We start from the raw sequence: 24680 nt of genomic DNA on the forward strand, positions 1-24680 counted from the left end.
TAGAATCCAAAACATGCATCAGTGAAGTTGATACGAGGTCTGTCCAAAAAGTAACGGACCTTTTTATTTTTTTCAAAAACTATATGGATTTGAATCACGTGTGTTGCATCAGCCAAGCTTGAACCTTCGTGCGCATGTGTGAGTTTTTTCACGCTCGTCGGTTGCGTCATTCGCCTGTGAGCAGGCTTTGTGTGAGCACTGGTCCACCCCTCTCGTTGGATTTTTATTGTGAATAAAATGTCTGAACAATTTGGAGCTTTGCTGCATCAAAGTTTTCCAGAAACTGTGAGAGACCTCTAGGTGGACACCATTCGGAAAATTCAGATGGCTTTCAGGGACGATTTTATGGGGATTACACAGATTAAGGAGTGCTCCAGCCGGTTTAAAGACTGCCCACAGCGTCTGAGAGTGCGGCGCACTCCGAGCGCCGATCAACAGGCTGACACCCCGCTGAAACAACCAGATCATTTCCAACGTTAGGGCTTCGTTGATCCGGGACGTCGTCTGACTTCCACAAAAATGGCAGAAGACGTGGACATCAAGACTTTTTCGGCACATTCCACTGTTACAGGAGTTTTTTTTTCAAGGAAAGAGAAGCGGAGGGACACGCCACCGTGCCGCTCATGGCGCGGGACAAAAGCACCTCCGTGTTGGTCTCACAGGATGGCTTTCAGATGGCTTTCAGACGGCTTTCGGTGGCTTTTCAGTGTGACTATCCGAGAAACTGAGCATGAGCTGGACATGCCAGAACATGTCCTGTGAGGCTTCATCACGGTGTTGCTTTGCGCCATGCGGCTCCACCGTGACGCGTGGAAGTCCTCCGCACGTCTGTCTCAATGTGCCAAAAAAGTGCAGATGTCCACGTCTTCCGCAATTCCTGTGGAAGTCAGACAACGTCCCGGATCAACACAGCGTCCAGTGTGGAAATGAACGGCACATTTCACTGTTACAGGAGTTTTTGTAATGGAAAGCGGAGCGGAGGAATTTGGCACGTCGCAGTGGAGCCGCATGGCGCAAAGCAATGCCGTGATGAAGCCTCACAGGACATGTTCTGGCATGTCCAGCTCATTCGCACGAAGGTTCAAGCTTGGCTGAAGCAATCACACGTGATTCAAATCCATATGGTTTTTGCAAAAAATAAAAAGGTCGGATACTTTTCTAACAGACCTCGTATATATATTTTCGAACTGCCACCTTATCGTGGTGGGGGAGTTTGCGTACCCAAGTGATCCTAGGAGCTATGTTGTCGGGTGCTTCATGTCCCTGGTAGGGTATCCCATGGCAACAGGTCCTAGGTGACGGGTCAGACTAAGTGTTTTTTTTTTTTTGTTGTGCGCCAGGAGCGGCTCCGTGCTGACGCTCGAATCCCTCCGCACATTTTTCAATACAAAATCTCCTGTAACAGTGGAATATGCTGCAAAAGTGCTATGTCCAGCTCTCTTGCCATTTCTGTGGTAGTCACACGATGTCCCGGAACAACACAGCGTTCAGTTTGGAAATGATCTGGTCGTTCCAGCCTGTCGATGGCCGCTTGGTGCGCCGTGCGCCCTCCACCGCTGTGAGCTGTCTTTAAAAAGGTTTTAACACAACTTAATCCGTGTGACAACGACAGAATCTTCACCGAAAGCCATCTGAATCTTTCGAATGGTTTCCACCTGGCTGTCTCTAACAGTTTCTGAAAAAAATTTCACGGAGCAAAGCGGCAGTCACTCTGCCATTTCACTAACAATAAAAATCCGACGAGGGGGTTGGACCAGTGCTCACTCAAAGCCTGCCCACAGGCGAATGACGCAACCGACAGGTGTGAAAAAACTCACGCATGCGCATGAAGGTTCAAGCATGTCTTTTTCCTGATTCTCTCCCCTCAGCCCCAACCAGTCCCAGCAGAAGACTGCCCCTCCCTGAGCCTGGTTCTGCTGGAGGTTTCTTCCTGTTAAAAGGGAGTTTTTTCCTTCCCACTGTCGCCAAGTGCTTGCTCACAGGGGGTCGTTTTGACCGTTGGGGTTTTTCTGTAATTACTGTATGGCTTTTGCCTTGCAATATAAAGTGCCTTGGGGCAACTGTTGTTGTGATTTGGCGCTATATAAATAAAATTGATTTGATTTGATTTGATATGAAAGGGAAAATAAGTGCGTCTTAAGTCTGGACTTGAAAGTCTCCACAGAATCTGACTGTTTTATTGACACAGGGAGATCACTCCACAGAACAGGGGCAAGATAGGAGAAAGCTCTATGACCCACAGACTTCTTATTCATCTTAGGGACACAAAGTGAATAATTTTATAGGTTAGTAGCAGAACCTTAAAATCTGATCTCACTGGGACAGGAAGCCAGTGAAGGGATGCTAAAATGGGTGTAATGTGGTCGAACTTTATGTCAAAAGTCTGGCTGCAGCATTTTGAACCAATTGGAGACCCCTAATGCTAGGCTGCAGTAAACCAGAAAATAGAACATTGCAGTAGTCCAATCTAGAAGAGATAAATGCATGGATCAGGGTCTCAGCATCAGCCATAGACAGGATGGGACAAATCTTCGCTATATTTCGCAGGTGGAAGAAAGCAGTCCTAGTAATATTTCTAATGTGGAGGCCAAAGGACAACGAAGGATCAAAAATTACCCCAAGGTTCCTCACTTTGTCAGTGTGATGTATGACACATGAGCCGAGTCTTATCAGAGTTTAAAAGTAGGAAGGTTCTAGACATCCAACTTCCCACTGCTGCAAGGCAATCTTCTAAGGATTTTATGTGAACGAGATTACCAGCAGTTATCGGCATGTATAAATGAGTATCATCTGCACAGCAGTGAAAGGTAATCCCAAAATGACGCAATATGTGCCCAAGGGGTGCTATATAAAAGGAGAAAAGCAGGGGGCCTAAGACAGACCCCTGTGGAACCCCAAATTTCATGTCACTAAGGTTAGAGGTAGTGTTACTGTACAAAACACAGTGAGAATGACTGGTCAAGTATGACGTCAGCCATGCAAGGGCACTCCCAGTAATCCCAAAGTGATTTTCCAGCCTATCAAGTAGAATATTATGATCCACTGTATCAAATGCAGCACTGAGATCTAACAGCAACAGAACAGTAGTGGTGTCCGAATCCATTGTAAGCAGAAGATCATTCACCACTTTAGTGAGAGCTGTCTCTGTGGAATGATATTTTCTAAAAGCAGACTGCAGTGGCTCAAAGAGATTATTCTCAGTAAGATAGTCTACGGGCTGCCTTAGATTTGATATCGGCCGATAGTTTGTCAATACACTAGGGTCAAGATTGGGTTTCTTAAGTAATGGTTTAATCACTGCAGATTGGAAACATTAAGGAACAGATCCAGAAGTTAAAGAAAGATTACACTCAACAAAAATATAAACGCAACACTTTTGGTTTTGCTCCCATTTTGTATGAGATGAACTCAAAGATCTAAAACTTTTTCCACATACACAATATCACCATTTCCCTCAAATATTGTTCACATACCAGTCTAAATCTGTGATAGTGAGCACTTCTCCTTTGCTGAGATAATCCATCCCACCTCACAGGTGTGCCATATCAAGATGCTGATTAGACACCATGATTAGTGCACAGGTGTGCCTTAGACTATCCACAATAAAAGGCCACTCTGAAAGGTGCAGTTTTGTTTTACTGGGGGGGATACCAGTCAGTATCTGGTGTGACCACCATTTGCCTCATGCAGTGCAACACATCTCCTTCGCATAGAGTTGATCAGGTTGTCAATTGTGGCCTGTGGAATGTTGGTCCACTCCTCTTCAATGGCTGTGCGAAGTTGCTGGATATTGGCAGGAACTGGTACACGCTGTCGTATACGCCGGTCCAGAGCATCCCAAACATGCTCAATGGGTGACATGTCCGGTGAGTATGCTGGCCATGCAAGAACTGGGACATTTTCAGCTTCCAAGAATTGTGTACAGATCCTTGCAACATGGGGCCGTGCATTATCCTGCTGCAACATGAGGTGATGTTCTTGGATGTATGGCACAACAATGGGCCTCAGGATCTCATCACGGTATCTCTGTGCATTCAAAATGCCCTCAATAAAATGCACCTGTGTTCTTCGTCCATAACAGACGCCTGCCCATACCATAACCCCACCGCCACCATGGGCCACTCGATCCACAACACTGACATCAGAAAAACGCTCACCCACACGACGCCACACACGCTGTCTGCCATCTGCCCTGAACAGTGTGAACCGGGATTCATTCGTGAAGAGAACACCTCTCCAACGTGCCAAACGCCAGTGAATGTGAGCATTTGCCCACTCAAGTCGGTTACGACAACGAACTGGAGTCAGGTCGAGACCCCGATGAGGATGACGAGCATGCAGATGAGCTTCCCTGAGACGGTTTCTGACAGTTTGTGCAGAAATTCTATGGTTATGCAAACCGATTGTTTCAGCAGCTGTCCGAGTGGCTGGTCTCAAACGATCTTGGAGGTGAACATGCTGGATGTGGAGGTCCTGGGCTGGTGTGGTTACACCTGGTCTGCGGTTGTGAGGGTGGTTGGATGTACTGCCAAATTCTCTGAAACGCCTTTGGAGACGGCTTATGGTAGAGAAATGAACATTCAATACACGAGCAACGGCTCTGGTTGACATTCCTGCTGTCAGCATGCCAATTGCACGCTCCCTCAAATCTTGCGACATCTGTGGCATTGTGCTGTGTGATAAAACTGCACCTTTCAGAGTGGCCTTTTATTGTGGGCAGTCTAAGTGCTCACTATCACAGATTTAGACTGGTTTGTGAACAATATTTGAGGGAAATGGTGATATTGTGTATGTGGAAAAAGTTGTAGATCTTTGAGTTCATCTCATACAAAATGGGAGCAAAACCAAAAGTGTTGCGTTTGTATTTTTGTTGAGTGTAATTTCCAACACAGTCGGCCCAAGAGTGGGCCACAGGTCCTTAAACAGTTTTGTTGGTATAGGATCAAATAAACAGGTTGTGCTTTTTGTTGACATTACGAGTTTTGTCAGCATGCCTAGTGAGATACTGTCAAATTCTGTAAATCTAGGTAATACCTCAGTAGTGGCTCCCAGATCAATAGCAGGGTGTAGTGGCTGGATTAAGGCATGCCGGGATATGTTTAACCTGATGTCTTCTATTTTCTTCCCAAAGTAATCCAGGAAATCTTGTGCTGTAAAATGAGAGCGAACTACAGGTGGTTGTCTATGCAAAAGTGTTGCCACCGTGTTGAACAAGAACTCTGAGTTATGCTTGTTTTTGTTGATCAAATCAGAGTAGTAAGTCCGCTTTGTAGCCAATAATGCATGCTTACAGTCTAAGATAGCATCACGCCACGCAAGGTGAAATACTTCTAATTTTGAATGACGCCATTTCCGTTCTAGACCTCTTGCTTTATGCTTTAGGTCACGCAGATAATCATTGAACCAAGGTGACTGTGATTTGGGGCAGCGCGGTTTTAACACAGGTGGTGCAATCATGTCGCGTGTAGTTTTCAGCACTGAGTTTAAACTATCCACAAGTCTGTCTACTGACTGGGTATTTGTCAAATGTGAAGCTGAGACATCAGGCAGTCTAGCTTCGAGTTCAGTCTTTGTTGAGGAGTTGATACATTGCCGTAATGATATATAAGGTTGTTGTTCCACTAAACACGGCAGCGACACTGTAAACTTAATAAGTGAGTGATCAGACACTACTGATGTCAGAGGCATGATGTCAATATTCGTGACAGCAATACCATGTGTGAGAACCAGATCCAGGGTATTTCCACTAATGTGTGTCGAATCCCGAATGCATTGCCGAAATCCTAATGCATCCACAATATCCATAAATGATTCGCAGAGGGGATCAGAAGGCTTATTTATATGAATGTTAAAGTCACCAATGATCAGAATGTTATCTACACTAGTTGCCAAGTTAGAGATGAATGCACCAAATTCATCCAAGAATTCAGAATATGGGCCAGGTGGCCTATATACAGTGACAAAGTAATACAACTGATTTTTATTCTTCTGACCTTGGCAATGTGTAATATCCTGAGCAGAGCGGAGAATCAGATGCTCAAACGAGTGATATTTGTAAACCCCAACAGCTAATAAGCTAAACCTAGAATTATAAATAAGAGCAACACCCCCGCCTTGCTTCGCATCACGAGGGACGTGACTAAATGTACATGCTGGTGGGCAGGCCTCATTTAAGGGGAGGACAGCTGTAGGTTTAAGCCAGGTTTCACATACCCCAATCATATCTAAGTGATGATCAATAATTAGATCATTGATCAACAATGATTTTGAGGACAGTGATCTTATGTTAATGAGACCCAGTCTAAGGACCTCAGTGGGGTTGACAGTTGAACTGTTTGGGTTTAGGGGTGGTTCCAGAGTAGCATATATAAGATGCATAGAAGCAGGTTTAGGTTTAAGACATTCCACACGCGTTATAGGTAGCAGACACGAAATCTTTGCTATTGCTGGAACAAACACTGGGCCATCCTCAATTTCAACATCATCCAATATAGTAATGGGTATTAAGTTTGGAAAGCATCTCCCTCTATGATTTTTATGGACACGACTACGGAAGCAGGCCACAGTCTCAACTTGTTGAAATTCCCTCCCTGGCAGATAAACTGCACTAACACCATAGTGGATTTTCTGCACTAAATTCCACGCTAAGCTAATGGATTCCACACCCACATTTGTCATAAGCCTTGCAGGGTCTCTAATCACCTGCTCCGTGGCCTGCTGTAGATTCCTAATGTTATCTTCCCTGTAAAGCTCTATCTATGTTCGCAGACAAGATGGCGGCGCCTTCCCCAGTAAGGTGGAGGCTGTCCGGCATCAACAAACCACAGCGGCCCCAGAACGAAGGCCAGTTATCAATAAAGCTAAAACCTTGCTGTCTACAAAACTGCGCCAGCCACCTATTTAACGATGTCAGCCTACTAAATGCCACATCAGTACCCTGGGAGGGGAGGGGACCAGAGACTATTAATCAATGCCGACACATCTTTCTGGCAAGGTCACAAGTCCTCTCTATGTCCATTTTTGTGACCTCTGAGTGCTTCATCCTGATATCATTGGTGCCAATGTGAATAACTATGTGACTATATCTCATGTCATGTTCCTTCGTCTGTCTTCCCTTCTGCAGCGTCAGCACCCTAAGATGAAAATGCAGTGTCGGGAGCTCTGGCCCCAGGAATATATTTAACGTCAGCCCGTGTCTGTAACCTGACATTGCGGGTGATAGAATCCCCTATCACTAAAGTCCGGTGTTTCGGCCTGGAGACAGGAGTGGAAGTCATTTGTGGGCTCAGAGAATTCACATCTGGCAAATCCAAGGGGGAGAACCGATTCACAGTTCGCACTGGTGAGTGTGATTGGGGTGCCACAACCGGGCACCAAGCCCTATGGGGCTTCCTCCGCCTAGCCACAGTCCGAAAGCCGTCCTCCACAGCCGGCGTTTCTAAGCTGATGCTAATGGGCTCGCTAGCCGGCCTAACACTAACCTCATCTGGAGTGCCCGTAACATCTAACTCCACTGCGCTAAGAAGCTGCTCTAACTTACGGACATGGCTCTCTAAGAGAGCCACCCTATCTTCCAATATCATGCAGGATTTACGGAGGGTGTAAAGTAGAATTAGTAGTGTACTTTGTGCACTAAGAAATTCAAGAAATGTAGCCAAGCAAACACAAGCTAACCAATAATGAATAAGCTAACCACTCCTAAGGCTCACACAGACGCAAATAAATTTATTAAAATTCACAGCAGTTACACTGAAAAACTAACAGAAGTATTAAACAGGTAAAAATGCAGCAGCTATAAAATACACTAAACAGTTAATTAACTAACAGGAGTGTAAAAAAATGAAATGAAAAAATTATGACGGGGGTCCGAAATAGCTAACACAAGCTAGCCGCTAGCAAAAATGCTAGCCGCTCCTAAGATTTTACACAGGAGTAAAATAATTACTTAAAATTCACAGCAGTTCAACTCAAAAACTAACAGAAGTATTAAACGGGTAGAAAAGAAGCAGCTATAAAAGTAACAACGAAGAGGGGAGGAGTCGAACTAGCTAGCAAATGCTAACTGCTAGCGAATGCTAACCGCCAGCGAATGCTAACCGCTAGCGATTCACAACAGGACTGTTGTTAAATAACGTTCAGAGCAGATATGATTAATAACCAGAAGAGTGCTAAACAGAAATAAAAGAAGCATATACAATCGTGTGAAGTTCAAAGCGGCGTCACAGCAACAAACAATCCGTCAGAAGCAAGTTGCCAGATCTGTGAATACTCATGTACATGTGATTTCTTAGTTTTTTATTTTTAATAAATTTGCAAAAATCTAAAAAAAAATTCACATTGCCATTATGGGGTATTGTGTGTCAAATTTTGAAGAAAAAATAAATTTCATCCATTTTGTAACATAACAAAATGTGGAAAAAGTGAAGCGCTGTGAATATTTTTCGGATGCATGGAATGTGTGCACGAGGGATATCTGCAGCAAAACCATGTTAATAGCACAGAATGTAAAGCTACCAGAGTTCAGGATGTGAAACACACACACACACACACACACACACACACACACACACACACACACACACACACACACACACACACACACACACACACACACACACACACACACACACACACACACAATGTCCAAATATCGGGTGACATGTAAACATCCCGAAAGGACAGTGATGGTATGAGTCAGACAATCGGTATGACAACACAGCTAATCCACCTACTTTGCTGAAGAAAAAGAAAAATGATTTCCAGATGTATTGCTCCCTTTCCTTCTCCTCTCCCTCCCTCAAACTCGACAGCCTCTTCATTTTATAAACAGTTTATTCCACAGGTAAGAGCTAAATGGACATGTTATTACTAAAGCACTGCAGATGTGTGCAGCTCATCGGTTACACAGATTTTCTTCAAAACTTAGCAAGAGTTTCAAAAGGCTATCAAATCAATTAATCTTAAATTAGCTCAATCAATCAATATGTTCAGAGTTCAGTCATGTGTGTGTGACTTAGTAGTTTTTCTGCTGCTAGTAAAAAAAGAAAGAAACGTAAAAATGCAAAATGAAATTCAATCAGTCACTTGCGGGTATGCGCCTTGTGCGTCATTATGCATGAATTCTGCCACATAACTACGCATGTTCACGTGCTGGCAATTAAAAAAAATCAAGCTATTTCAGACATTTTATTATTGTTCCATGCATAGGGTTGAAGCAAACTAGTGAATCATTATGCTATGTTCTGCCGGTGGAAGACTCTGCATTCCACATACTCAGAAATGTGTGTCTGTCTGTTTTGCAGATAAAGCGTGACATATCAATCACAGTAATGAACAGCTGTCACACTAAAATGTACTCTGTGCTCAGCGCATAATGATTGTCCACTTGTTACACATGGATACATTTTTATTCTTAAAGAAACAAGCATGAAGTAAACCATTAATTATATAATTATGCTCGATGTTTATAATGCACAATTTTATTTTCTTCTGTCTACAAGAAGGCAGCAGTCGCTCTGCTGCTGGAACATTAGTCTATCAAGCCCAGTAAGGTAACGCCAAGGATTCACACATGCAAAATAAAGCACCCACTAAATTGAGATTTTGACATTAGTAAATCGTGCTGCATGTGCAAAACTCATCTATTTGCATGTTCCCTCCCACAGTTTTGTGCACTTGCATTTACAAATGGCAAATTGCATATTCATGAAGACAAAAGTGTATTTGAAGACACAATCCTCATTGTGCTTTGTGAGAACTAGCAAGCACATTTTTTGCAAGTGCAAAAAAGTGTTTTGAGCACATTTTTACACATGCAAACTTTTAGAAAATCTGGCCCCAAATGTATCTTTCCCTCTCAGTCATCCCATAGGGAGCAGAGGTATAATGAAGAGATTAAAATGAATCATGAGTTGAGCCACTAATTACACAGCAACTCTGCATTTGCACCGTTAGCAGCCACATCATTACACGACTGTCTCGATTAAGATGACTGATTGCCACACCAAAGCTCTGCTGCTACAAGTTATCCACACACAATCAAAGGAAAACAAAATCACAAAGCTACACTGTTTAAACAAATGAATACACACACCTGTTCAGCCTGCTACACTCACGTGCTACCCACGTAACCGTGCTTTGTTTGTCAGGCTGTAACAGAACACAGTTAATGGAGATCACAGACCATCTCTGAGGTGGGAGACAAATTCTTCTCTGCTACTCTTCCAAAATTCAGCTTAAACAAATTACTTAAAGTGTCACCATCTCATGTTTCATCTTTCCAGATTGTTTACCAGCAATTTACCGTATTTTCCGGACTATAAGTCGCACTTTTTTTACATGTTTTGGCCGGGGGTGCGACCTATACTCCGGTGAGACTTATAAATGAAAAATATACCGGTAGGATCTCAATTAATTTACTGTAACAAAACAATTTTACGTGACAGAGTCGATCTATGTTTTAAAATGGCCACCGGAAAAGGAAATGCAATGCATCATGGGCACTGTAGTATGACGGCCATCCTATAGTTCACGCTGGTCGTGATAACCAATCAGAGAACAGAACTTTGGATGCGTATTCCTCACCTCACCCACAGCGTGTGAAGCTGACGAACACGGTACTTGCTGTTATTCCGGCATGGCGAACAGAACAGCTTCAACCCTTGGATATCAATGTGAGCAGAGTGTTTAAGTTGACGCTGAGAGCTGCGTGGGAGCACCGGGTGAGCGACGGTGGAGGATTAGCGTGTGCACTTGGAAGGAGCTGGCGTCGATGATTGTGAAAAGCGTTTGAAGCAGACGAACATGGTGTTTATTCCGGGACGGCTAACAAGACAGCTTCAACCCTTGGATATCAGTGTGAGCAGAGTTGACACTGAGAGCTGCATGGGAGCACTGAGCGACGGCGGAGGATTAGCGTCTGCACTTGGAAGGAGCTGGATCGACACCGCTGGGCGGTCATGAGCTGCGCAGGTAGGCGCTGCATGGTTCGGCTCGCAATGTGGTCCGCAAAATACAAACATATCCGTAGGTAAAATGCAGCTCACGAGAGGGCACTCGAGGCTTGTGTGACTGTTCCTGCGACTTCTGACTACCATAGAAAAATAAAAATTTTAACGTTACTGATAACATAACAAGACAACGGAGAAGGCCCGAAAAAATGCCACCAAAAAGAAAATCATACTCTGCAGATTACAAGTTGCGACTGGTGAAATATGCATCCGAAAACGGTAGCCGTCACAATATTATCATCTGAACTTTTCATGTTAACATACCTGTATGTCCATGGGACTTATAGTCCAGTGGACCTTATTTATGGTTTATTTTTCTTTATAATGGATAAAGTGGCTGGTGCGACTTATACTCCGGTGCGACTTATTTATGGTTTATTTTTCTTTATAATGGATAAAGTGGCTGGTGCGACTTATAGTCCGGAAAATACGGTAACCCTCTGATGGCAATCATGAACCAAGCTTATGACGTGGGCAATGTTCACAAAAACTCTAATTTTCCGGTCTGAGAGGGATTTGAACTGAAGATCCTCTGCTTTACCCAACCCAGTCTCACAGCAGTTTGTGATGGCATTTCGAAAGTCAATCTATGGGTTCATGATATCGTCATGAAATGGAGCGCTTTTCGTGATGTGGGCACAAATTCATTTCATGACTGGGGCACAAAATACGGGGTGATGGGGGGGTTATGGTTAGGGCTAAAGGAAGTGAGACACTTGTGGTTATGGTTAGAGTTAGGAACTTACAGCCTAGTGTGTAGTAGAACATGTAGCCTTAATGCATACAGCACATTTAGATTAACTCTAGATTACGCCATTCGAAAGCCTATGAAACACTAAATTACAGTGGTGAAATCTGGTGGGTATGTCTTGAGATCACAGGGACACTACAATTATCTCAAATTTACAAAGAATGTATTCAAAAAAAGTGGTCTTTAATTGAAGCTTTCATACCAACACTAAGGATGGTCACAATACCTGACACTCTGGCTCAGACGTTATCCACAATGTAAAAAGTGCACGTAAAACCTGAAGATTTCCACATTCTCTGGTGATGACTCATTTAATTGCTAAACAGAGGTGGGCGGCGGTTACATGACTGTTTGTCTGGAGCAATGATATCTCCTGATGTATTGGTGACAATTCAATAAAATTATTTGGACAAATCCCCTTTGGGTCTGGGAAGAATTTGAGTAATTTTTAAAGTAGTCTCAAATATTTCTTTAAATTTCTCTGACATTTTGACATGGATGTTTCTGACTATCATTAGCATTCCCGCTTCATGACAAAGTTCTCATGAGGGATAAAAAGCCGCCATTTGGAATCTCCTCTGTCAGGCAGTGTGCTCTCTGGTCAATTTATTTTAGGCATTTATTTGGAGGGGTGAGCATTAACTCTTTTGCTGATTTAATTTATGAATCAGCAAAAATGTAAACTAAAGTGAGGAATGCGAAGATTAAAAAACCCTCTGAAAACATACAGCAGAAAGAAGGTACAAAGGATTTTTTTTTTTAACCAAAAAGAAAATGTGAACTCTTAAATGGAATTTAAGTTTGAAAAAGACTATTACTGCAGAACAGTATGAAGCTGATGTTAACCTTCTGCTCTTACACACTTAATAAAAGTAGAAATTGGAACACATTGTGAGTTTAGATTCCAAACAGAAGAATTAACTTAAAGTCTTAAAAGCTGAAATCATGTTTACTTTTTGTGCAAATTCCACTGTAAAGGAAACTTTCTCCATATATTATAAGTCCTAAGTCAATGTTTTTTATGTCTCAAATGGAACCATTATTTAACTTTTTAAAAAGGATCAAAGTGCTCCTACCTGTGAAGTTTCCTCAGAAATGGTCTTCCCAAAAACCAAAGCCACAGTGTCTATGATCTGCTAACATGTACCTGCTTTGTGCAGGTTGAGGCGGTGCACCTCTTTTTCCACCTCCTTCCCTCCTTCCCTTCCCTCGCTCCGGCAGGTGGGGCTGGGAGGGAGACAGGTGGATCTGGCGACCATTCAGCTCGGAGCCACTCCTTCATACCTGTGGGCTAATGTAACCGCTTCACCATAGTTTACTCAGCCAACTGTCAATGGGATAAATACTTAAGTCGGCAACTTCCCCTTTCACTGCTTATGACGTTAACGAAAACAACAGGGCAGCCTGCATGGGCAGGTTTTTTTTTTTTCCTGATTGTGAGATTAAAAAAATACAAAAAAAAAAAAAAAAAAAATGAAGTGAATGTGAATTCCTCTCAGCTCCACTGAACCACAGCTTCTCCACTTGGGTTCTTCACTGTGACATGTAAGCGGCATTTTAAAGCTGTAAAGGCGACACTCTAAAGTCCAGATTTTGAATAATATGGCAGCAGACACGTGGACAATAAAATTATGAAATGGGTCTAGACGTGTTTTGCAGACATCATTTGTTCACACTGTGACAAAGACAGCTGACTGAGACATAACAGTAAAATATAGAATATAGAGTTATTTAACAGACAGATATTGACAAATGATCAAAGCTGTAGAAAAGTAACTGCAAGATTAACTTAATTTTGATGTCAACGATGATGCAATATATATATATATATATATAAAAAATAAAAAAAAAACAAAGATCAGGATATACCATGGAGAGATTAAATGGATTTAATGCACATAGCAAAGAAATGCTTGGAAAAAAGAAATGAGGCAGCAGAACGAGCTGGACTCGCATCGGCCTGGACAGCCACACCAATGGCTGAAACTCACCAACCTGATGGACAACCTCTGCTGCTGAAACCGTGATCTGAGTTCTGATGGAGCAACTGGCGCCAAGTGCTGAAGTCACAGAGGAACTTTTTTTTCCAGCCACGACAAGGAATTAAAGTATTTCAGATGTTGTTTTCCAAACTCAGGAAGAGGCTGCATGTGGATAATTTTTCTTCAGGATCATGTGATGATGAATTCCACTGAAAAAGGTAAGACTTTATTATTCACTCTGAATTTACTCTGCATGCGGTCGGGTGTTGTAGCATCAGAGAAGTTTTATGACTACAAGTAAGAGTAAATGAATACGGGATCGGGCCAATACCCGATACTGGTATCAGGATCGGTGCATCCCTACCGACTACACTCAAGAACTTATGGATGAGTCCCGTGACACATTAGGCGCTGCATAACACTACTCCATACAGTCTATGTGGTACTCCTGTGCTGAATACTGCACTTTTCCACAAAGCTACAATGTATCTGTTAACATCTCAAAACTGTCTTCTTTTGAAGATCATGACATGCTTTTCAGGGGACTTATGCGATGGAGTTACATTGCAAAAGACAATCAGGATGATTCTGCTAAAAGAACAGTTGGTCCCTATCACTGCATGTTGTACCTGCATGTCCACCATCACCTCCTTGTCATTCATTCATTCACTGTCAGCCACTTATCAGGGTCCGGGTCGCTGTGGCAGCAGAGCAAACAACTCATCCCACACTTCCCCATCCTCGACCAAGTCGTGTAACTCTTCCCGGGAGAACCCAAGGCGTTCCCAAGCCAGCTGGGAAATATAATCTCTCCAGTGTGTCCTGTGTCTTCCCCCGGGCCTCCTCCCAGTAGGACGGGCCTGGAAGAGCTCCTTAAGGAGACAACTAGAGAGCATTCGCACCAGATGCCCGAATCACCTCAACTGGTTAGTTTCGATGCAAAGAAGTAGCAGCTCTACTCTGAGTCCCTCCAGGATAGTCAACCTTCTCATCCTGTCCAGGAGTGTAAGCCCACATACCATATGGAAGAATGTCATTTCTGCCGCTTGTATCTGTGAACTAATTCTTTCAGTCATTACCCAAAGCTCATGACCATAGGTAAGGTTAGGAGTGTAAACTGACTGGAAAATTCAGAGCCTCACCTTCCTGCTCAGCTCCTTCTTCACCACAACGGTCCAGTACGACGTCTGCAATATTTCAGACACCGCCCCAATCCATCTATCGATCTCTCACTCCAATTTACCCGCACTCGTGAACAAGAACCTGAGATACATACTGTAAATTCCTCCACTTGGGGCTCTCCTTTAACCCAGATGGGACAATCCACCGTTTTCTGACACGGGACCACGGTCTCATGGTATCACCTCCTTAAATCAGAAATGCCTGACTGCGTGGTATAACTCACAAACTCGCAGCTTAAAGCAGATAACCCGTAAGTTGGAGAGGAAATGCCGTCTCACTAATGTAGAAGATCTTCACTAAGCCTGGAAAAAGAGTCTGTTGCTCTATAAAAAAGCCCTCTGTAAAGCTAGGACATCTTACTGCTCATCACTAATTTAAGAAAATAAGAACAACCCCAGGTTTCTTTTCAGCACTGTAGTCAGGCTGACAAAGAGTCAGAACTCTATTGAGCTGAGTATTCCTTTAACTTTAACTAGTAATGACTTCATGACTTTCTTTGCTAATAAAATTTTAACTATTAGAGAAAAAATGACTCATAACCATCCCAAAGACATATCGTTATCTTTGGCTGCTTTCAGTGATGCCGGGATTTGGTTAGACTCTTTCTCTCCGATTGTTCTGTCTGAGTTATTTTCATTAGTTACTTCCTCCAAACCATCAACATGTCTATTAGACCCCATTCCTACCAGGCTGCTCAAGGAAGCCCTACCATTAATTAATACTTCGATCATAAATATGATCAATCTATCTTTATTAGTTGGCTACGTACCACAGGCTTTTAAGGTGGCAGTAATTAAACCATTACTTGACCCAGCTATCTTAGCTAATTATAGGCCAATCTCCAACCTTCCTTTTCTCTCATAAATTCTTGAAAGGGTAGTTGTAAAACAGCTAACTGATCATCTACAGAGGAATGGTCTATTTGAAGAGTTTCAGTCAGGTTTTAGAATTCATCAAAGTACAGAAACAGCATTAGTGAAGGTTACAAATGATCTTCTTATGGCCTCAGACAGTGGACTCATCTCTGTCCTTGTTCTGTTAGACCTCAGTGCTGCTTTTGATACTGTTGACCATAAAATTTTATTACAGAGATTAGAGCATGCCATAGGTATTAAAGGCACTGCGCTGCAGTGGTTTGAATCATATTTATCTAATAGATTACAATTTGTTCATGTAAATGGGGAATCTTCTTCACAGACTAAGGTTAATTATGGAGTTCCACAAGGTTCTGTGCTAGGACCAATTTTATTCACTTTATACATGTTTCCCTTAGGCAGTATTATTAGACAGCATTGCTTAAATTTTCATTGTTAAGCAGATGATACCCAGCTTTATCTATCCAGAGGACACACACCAATTAGCTAAACTGCAGGATTGTCTTACAGACATAAAGACATGGATGACCTCTAATTTCCTGCTTTTAAACTCAAGATAAAACTGAAGTTATTGTACTTGGCCCCACAAATCTTAGAAACATGGTGTCTAACCAGATCCCTACTCTGGATGGCATTACCCTGACCTCTAGTAATACTGTGAGAAATCTTGGAGTCATTTTTGATCAGGATATGTCATTCAATGCGCATATTAAACAAATATGTAGGACTGCTTTTTTGCATTTGCGCAATATCTCTAAAATTAGAAAGGTCTTGTCTCAGAGTGATGCTGAAAAACTAATTCATGCATTTATTTCGTCTAGGCTGGACTATTGTAATTCATTATTATCAGGTTGTCCTAAAAGTTCCCTGAAAAGCCTTCAGTTAATTCAAAATGCTGCAGCTAGAGTACTGAGAGGGACTAGAAGGAGAGAGCATATCTCACCCATATTGGCCTCTCTTCATTGGCTTCCTGTTAATTCTAGAATAGAATTTAAAATTCTTCTTCTTACTTATAAGGTTTTGAATAATCAGGTCCCATCTCATCTTAGGGACCTCATAGTACCATATCACCCCAATAGAGCGCTTCGCTCTCGGACTGCAGACTTACTTGTAGTTCCTAGGGTTTGTAAGAGTAGAATGGGAGGCAGAGCCTTCAGCTTTCAGGCTCCTCTCCTGTGGAACCAGCTCCCAATTCATATCAGGGAGACAGACACCCTCTCTACTTTTAAGATTAGGCTTAAAACTTTCCTTTTTGCTAAAGCTTATAGTTAGGGCTGGATCAGGTGACCCTGAACCATCCCTTAGTTATGCTGCTATAGACTTAGACTGCTGGGGGGTTCCCATGATGCACTGAGTGTTTCTTTCTCTTTTTGCTCTGTATGCACCACTCTGCATTTAATCATTAGTGATTGATCTCTGCTCCCCTCCACAGCATGTCTTTTTCCTGGTTCTCTCCCTCAGCCCCAACCAGTCCCAGCAGAAGACTGCCCCTCCCTGAGCCTGGTTCTGCTGGAGGTTTCTTCCTGTTAAAAGGGACTTTTTCCTTCCCGCTGTCGCCAAGTGCTTGCTCACAGGGGGTCGTTTTGACCGTTGGGGTTTTTTCGTAATTATTGTATGGCCTTGCCTTACAATATAAAGCACCTTGGGGCAACTGTTTGTTGTGATTTGGCGCTATATAAATAAAATTGATTTGATTTTGCCACCGAGATATCATTAGGGTTAGGTATCAAGAACCGGTTCTTTTTGGGTATCATTAAGAAATGATTCGATCCACCGATATCAATAGTCTTTTTGCTTAAGGATTCCCTTATCGGTCCTTCAGAGCAGCCGTTGTTTTTGAGGGTGTTTGTCGGGAAAATGACCATTCCTCTATGTTGATTACAGACCCTGCAGCAGGTCTAATCAACCGTTCGTTGGTTCTTTAATTCACTGCTCTTCGGAAGCGACAAGTCCGCTTCTTAACCCCTCTCAAAGCCATTAAAATATGTTCATCGTGAGTCACTTTTGTGTGGATTAAAGTCACTAACTGGGACTCTTGTCTTGTTGCAGTCAAGAAATGAGAATCGTCCTCCGTTCCGTTGGCACAGTTCCAAACGCTGCACCGCTCTCTGCCGAGACAGAGTCCGGTCGGAATTAATAACTTCAAAATGAATCGCCGCTTTAAATAAAATGACACCTCTTTCCAAATGCTGTAATACAGACAAACTACAATTGACTAAAAGGTTTTTTTTTCCTCCCAAAATGAGACGTCGTGCATTCTTTATGAATTAAACCCTGACGTGCAGCACAGCAAGCTGCAAGAGCTCAGCTCAGATGTACGGAAAGACATTCAATCAATCAATCAACTTTTTTCTTATATAGCGCCAAATCACAACAAACAGTTGCCCCAAGGCGCTCCACATTGCAAGGCAAGGCCATACAATAATTATGAAAAATTATGAAAAACCCCAACGGTCAAAACGACCCCCTATGAGCAAGCACTTGGCCACAGTGGGAAGGAAAAACTCCCTTTTAACAGGAAGAAACCTCCAGCAGAACCAGGCTCAGGGAGGGGCAGTCTTCTGCTGAGACTGGTTGGGGCTGAGGGAAAGAACCAGGAAAAAGAGATCGATCACTAATGATTAAATGCAGAGTGATGCATACGGAGCAAAAAGAGAAAGAAACAGTGCATCATGGGAACCCCCCCACAGTCTACGTCTAAAGCAACATAACCAAGGGATGGTCCAGGTTCACCCGATCCAGCCCTAACTATAAGCCTTAGCGAAAAGGAAAGTTTTAAGCCTAATCTTAAAAGTAGAGAGGGTATCTGTCTCCCTGATCTGAATTGGGAGCTGGTTCCACAGGAGAGGAGCCTGAAAGCTGAAGGCTCTGCCTCCCATTCTACTCTTACAAACCCTAGGAACTACAAGTAAGCCCGCAGTCTGAGAGCGAAGCGCTCTAATGGGGTAATATGGTACTACGAGGTCCCTAAGATAAGATGGGACCTGATTATTCAAAACCTTATAAGTAAGAAGAAGAATTTTAAATTCTATTCTAGCATTAACAGGAAGCCAATGAAGGGAGGCCAACACGGGTGAGATATGCTCTCTCCTGCTAGTCCCCGTCAGTACTCTAGCTGCAGCATTCTGAACCAACTGAAGGCTTTTTAGGGAACTTTTAGGACAACCTGATAATAATGAATTACAATAGTCCAGCCTAGAGGAAATAAATGCATGAATTAATTTTTCAGCATCACTCTGAGACAAGACCTTTCTGATTTTAGAGATATTGCGTAAATGCAAAAAGGCAGTCCTACATATTTGTTTAATATGCGCTTTGAATGACATATCCTGATCAAAAATAACTCCAAGATTTCTCACAGTATTACTAGAGATCAGGGAAATGCCATCCAGAGTAACGATCTGGTTAGACACCATGCTTCTAAGATTTGTGGGGCCAAGTACAATAATTTCAGTTTTATCTGAGTTTAAAAGCAGGAAATTAGAGGTCATCCATGTCTTTATGTCTGTAAGACAATCCTGCAGTTTAGCTAATTGGTGTGTATCCTCTGGCTTCATGGATAGATAAAGCTGGGTATCATCTGCGTAACAATGAAAATTTAAGCAATACCGTCTAATAATACTGCCCAAGGGAAGCATGTATAAAGTGAATAAAATTGGTCCTAGCACAGAACCTTGTGGAACTCCATAATTAACTTTAGTCTGTGAAGAAGATTCCCCATTTACATGAACAAACTGTAATCTATTAGACAAATATGATTCAAACCACCACAGCGCAATGCCTTTAATACCTATGACATGCTCTAATCTCTGTAATAAAATTTTATGGTCAACAGTATCAAAAGCAGCACTGAGGTCCAACAGAACAAGCACAGAGATAAGTCCAGTGTCCGAAGCCATAAGAAGATCATTTGTAACCTTCACTAATGCTGTTTCTGTACTATGATGAATTCTAAAACCTGACTGAAACTCTTCAAATAGACCATTCCTCTGCAGGTGATCAGTTAGCTGTTTTACAACTACCCTCTCAAGAATCTTTGAGAGAAAAGGAAGGTTGGAGATTGGCCTATAATTAGCTAAGATAGCTGGGTCAAGTGATGGCTTTTTAAGTAATGGTTTAATTACTGCCACCTTAAAGGCCTGTGGTACATAACCAACTAACAAAGATAGATTGATCATATTTAAGATTGAAGCATTAAATAATGGTAGGACTTCCTTGAGCAGCCTGGCAGGAATGGGGTCTAATAAGCATGTTGATGGTTTGGATGAAGTAACTAATGAAAATAACTCAGACAGAACAATCGGAGAGAAAGAGTCTAACCAAATACCGGCATCACTGAAAGCAGCCAAAGATAACGATACATCTTTGGGATGGTTATGAGTAATTTTTTCTCTAATAGTCAAAATTTTGTTAGCAAAGAAAGTCATGAAGTCATTACTAGTTAAAGTTAATGGAATACTCAGCTCAATAGAGCTCTGACTCTTTGTCAGCCTGGCTACAGTGCTGAAAAGAAACCTGGGGTTGTTCTTATTTTCTTCAATTAGTGATGAGTAGAAAGATGTCCTAGCTTCACGAAGGGCTTTCTTATAGAGCAACAAACTCTTTTTCCAGGCTAAGTGAAGATCTTCTAAATTAGTGAGACGCCATTTCCTCTCCAACTTACGGGTTATCTGCTTTAAGCTACGAGTTTGTGAGTTATACCACGGAGTCAGACACTTCTGATTTAAAGCTCTCTTTTTCAGAGGAGCTACAGCATCCAAAGTTGTCTTCAATGAGGATGTAAAACTATTGACAAGATACTCTAACTCCCATACAGAGTTTAGGTAGCTACTCTGCTCTGTGTTGGTATATGACATTAGAGAACATAAAGAAGGAATCATATCCTTAAACCTAGTTACAGCGCTTTCTGAAAGACTTCTAGTGTAATGAAACTTATTCCCCACTGCAGGGTAGTCCATCAGGGTAAATGTAAATGTTATTAAAAAATGATCAGACAAAAGGGAGTTTTCAGGGAATACTGTTAAGTCTTCTATTTCCATACCATAAGTCAGAACAAGATCTAAAATATGATTAAAGTGGTGGGTGGACTCATTTACTTTTTGAGCAAAGCCGATAGAGTCTAATAATAGATTAAATGCAGTGTTGAGGCTGTCATTCTCAGCATCTGTGTGGATGTTAAAATCGCCCACTATAATTATCTTATCTGAGCTAAGCACTAAGTCAGACAAAAGGTCTGAAAATTCACAGAGAAACTCACAGTAACGACCAGGTGGACGATAGATAATAACAAATAAAACTGGTTTTTGGGACTTCCAATTTGGATGGACAAGACTAAGAGACAAGCTTTCAAATGAATTAAAGCTCTGTCTAGGTTTTTGATTAATTAATAAGCTGGAATGGAAGATTGCTGCTAATCCTCCGCCCCGGCCCGTGCTACGAGCATTCTGACAGTTAGTGTGACTCGGGGGTGTTGACTCATTTAAACTAACATATTCATCCTGCTGTAACCAAGTTTCTGTTAGGCAGAATAAATCAATACGTTGATCAATTATTATATCATTTACCAACAGGGACTTAGAAGAAAGAGACCTAATGTTTAATAGACCACATTTAACTGTTTTAGTCTGTGGTGCAATTGAAGGTGCTATATTATTTTTTCTTTTTGAATTTTTATGCTTAAATAGATTTTTGCTAGTTATTGGTGGTCTGGGAGCAGGCACTGTCTCTACGGGGATGGGGTAATAAGGGGATGGCAGGGGGAGAGAAGCTGCAGAGAGGTGTATAAGACCACAGCTCTGCCTCCTGGTCCCAACGCTAGACAGTCACAGTTTGGAGGATCCCAAAAAATTGGCCAGATTTCTAGAAATGAGAGCTGCTCCCTCTAAAGTGGGATGGATGCCGTCTCTCCTAACAAGACCAGGTTTTCCCCAGAAGCTTTGCCAATTATCAATGAAGCCCACCTCATTTTTTGGACACCACTCAGACAGCCAGCAATTCAAGGAGAACATGCGGCTAAACATGTCACTCCCGGTCTGATTGGGGAGGGGCCCAGAGAAAACAACAGAGTCCGACATTGTTTTTGCAAAGTTACACACCGATTCAATGTTAATTTTAGTGACCTCCGATTGGCGTAACCGAGTGTCATTACTGCCGACGTGAATTACAATCTTACCAAATTTACGCTTAGCCTTAGCCAGCAATTTCAAATGTCCTTCGATGTCGCCTGCTCTGGCCCCCGGAAGACAATTGACAATGGTTGCTGGTGTCGCTAACTTCACATTTCTCAAAACAGAGTCGCCAATAACCAGAGTTTGATCCTCGGCGAGTGTATCGTCGAGTGGGGAAAAACGGTTAGAGATGTGAACGGGTTGACGGTGTACACGGGGCTTCTGTTTAGGGCTACGCTTCCTCCTCACAGTCACCCAGTCAGCCTGCCTTCCCGACTGCACGGGGTCTGCCAGGGGGGAACTAACGGCGGCTAAGCTACCTTGGTCCGCACCGACTACAGGGGCCTGGCTAGCTGTAGAATTTTCCACGGTGCGGAGCCGAGCCTCCAATTCGCCCAGCCTGGCCTCCAAAGCTACGAATAAGCTGCACTTATTACAAGTACCGTTACTGCTAAAAGAGGCCGAGGAATAATTAAACATTTCACACCCAGAGCAGAAAAGTACGGGAGAGACAGGAGAAGCCGCCATGCTAAAACGGCTAAGAGCTAGTAGCTACGCTAAGCTAGCGGATTCCCAAACAGGGAATCCGACACTAGACAGGCTGTGGAGCAGCACAGGTAACGCACAACAACAGTGCTAAAATAAAATAAAAATCCACTAGACAGGCTGTGGAGCAGCACAGGTAACGCACGACAACAGTGCTAAATAAAAATCCACTGGACAGGCTGTGGAGCAGCACAGGTAACGCACGACAACAGTGCTAAAATAAAATAAAAATCCACTAGACAGGCTGTGGAGCAGCACAGGTAACGCACAACAACAGTGCTAAAAAATAAAATAAAATAAAAATAAAAATCCACTGGACAGGCTGTGGAGCAGCACAGGTAACGCACGACAACAGTGCTAAAACAAAATAAAAATCCACTAGACAGGCTGTGGAGCAGCACAGGTAACGCACGACAACAGTGCTAAATAAAAATCCACTGGACAGGCTGTGGAGCAGCACAGGTAACGCACGACAACAGTGCTAAAAAAAATAAAATCAAAATCAAAATCCACTGGACAGGCTGTGGAGCAGCACAGGTAACGCACGACAACAGTGGTAAAAAATAAAATAAAAATCCACTGGACAGGCTGTGGAGCAGCACAGGTAACGCACAACAACAGTGCTAAAAAATAAAATAAAATAAAAATAAAAATCCACTGGACAGGCTGTGGAGCAGCACAGGCAACGCACGACAACAGTGCTAAAACAAAATAAAAATCCACTAGACAGGCTGTGGAGCAGCACAGGTAACGCACGACAACAGTGCTAAATAAAAATCCACTGGACAGGCTGTGGAGCAGCACAGGTAACGCACGACAACAGTGCTAAAAAAAATAAAATCAAAATCAAAATCCACTGGACAGGCTGTGGAGCAGCACAGGTAACGCACGACAACAGTGGTAAAAAATAAAATAAAAATCCACTGGACAGGCTGTGGAGCAGCACAGGTAACGCACGACAACAGTGGTAAAAAATAAAATAAAAATCCACTGGACAGGCTGTGGAGCAGCACAGGTAACGCACGACAACAGTGCTAAAAAATAAAATAAAAATCCACTGGACAGGCTGTGGAGCAGCACAGGTAACGCACGACAACAGTGCTAAAAAAAATAAAATAAAATAAAAATCCACTGGACAGGCTGTGGAGCAGCACAGGTAACACACGACAACAGTGGTAAAAAATAAAATAGAAATCCACTGGACAGGCTGTGGAGCAGCACAGATAACACACGACAACAGTGGTAAAAAAATAAAATAAAAATCCACTGGACAGGCTGTGGAGCAGCACAGGTAACACACGACAACAGTGGTAAAAAATAAAATAAAAATCCACTGGACAGGCTGTGGAACAGCACAGGTAACACACGACAACAGTGGTAAAAAATAAAATAAAAATCCACTAGACAGGCTGTGGAGCAGCACAGGTAACACACGACAACAGTGCTAAAAAAATAAATAAAATCAAAATCAAAATCCACTGGACAGGCTGTGGAGCAGCACAGGTAACACATGACAACAGTGCTAAAAAATAAAATAAAAATCCACTGGACAGGCTGTGGAGCAGCACAGGTAACGCACGACAACAGTGCTAAAAAATAAAATAAAAATCCACTGAACAGGCTGTGGAGCAGCACAGGTAACGCACGACAACAGTGCTAAAATAAAATAAAAATCCACTAGGCAGGCTGTGGAGCAGCACAGGTAACGCACGACAACAGTGCTAAAAAATAAAATAAAAATCCACTGGACAGCCTGTGGAGCAGCACAGGTAACACACGACAACAGTGCATTCATGCCAGTAATGTCTGAAAGGAAATGCTTTTGACAAAAACTACAGATTTTGTTTATTTCTATTTATGTCCAGAGATCAAGGATCCACCATGTAGAGTTTATTATGTCCAGAGTTTAAGGATCCAGTGACCAATTTCATATTTATTTACTTTAAGACTCAATAAAATGTTGTTGACATAGAAAACCTGTAAAGCCTATTTTTAGTACACAGAAAATTCACAAGAGGTAAGAGAATCAATAAGGAATCGGATCAATAAGCGGAATTGATATTGTATCGATAGATAAAATCTTATCAATACCCATCCCTAGATATCATAAAGTTATATGATAGCTTTGCATTTTCCAGAGAGATGAGTAGAGCAGTGCAAAGTTATCC

General features: G+C 42.4%; 1 protein-coding gene across 4 annotated transcripts in view; it reads right to left on the bottom strand.

The window, feature by feature from the left end:
- amot (angiomotin) overlaps window positions 1–24680 on the bottom strand; it is a 151170-nt gene that overhangs the window by 79881 nt on the left and 46609 nt on the right. Inside the window, exon 1 of one of the 4 annotated variants that reach the window (XM_034177922.1) lies at window positions 12837–12969. The exons of the other annotated variants lie outside the window; for them this stretch is intronic. The gene's annotated coding sequence lies outside the window, so the exon portion shown is untranslated. Of the gene's footprint in view, window positions 1–12836; window positions 12970–24680 lie in introns of those variants that run through there. 4 annotated transcript variants of the gene reach the window in all.

This window comes from Thalassophryne amazonica, chromosome 9, assembly GCF_902500255.1.
Source record: "Thalassophryne amazonica chromosome 9, fThaAma1.1, whole genome shotgun sequence".
Taxonomy (NCBI): domain Eukaryota; kingdom Metazoa; phylum Chordata; class Actinopteri; order Batrachoidiformes; family Batrachoididae; genus Thalassophryne; species Thalassophryne amazonica.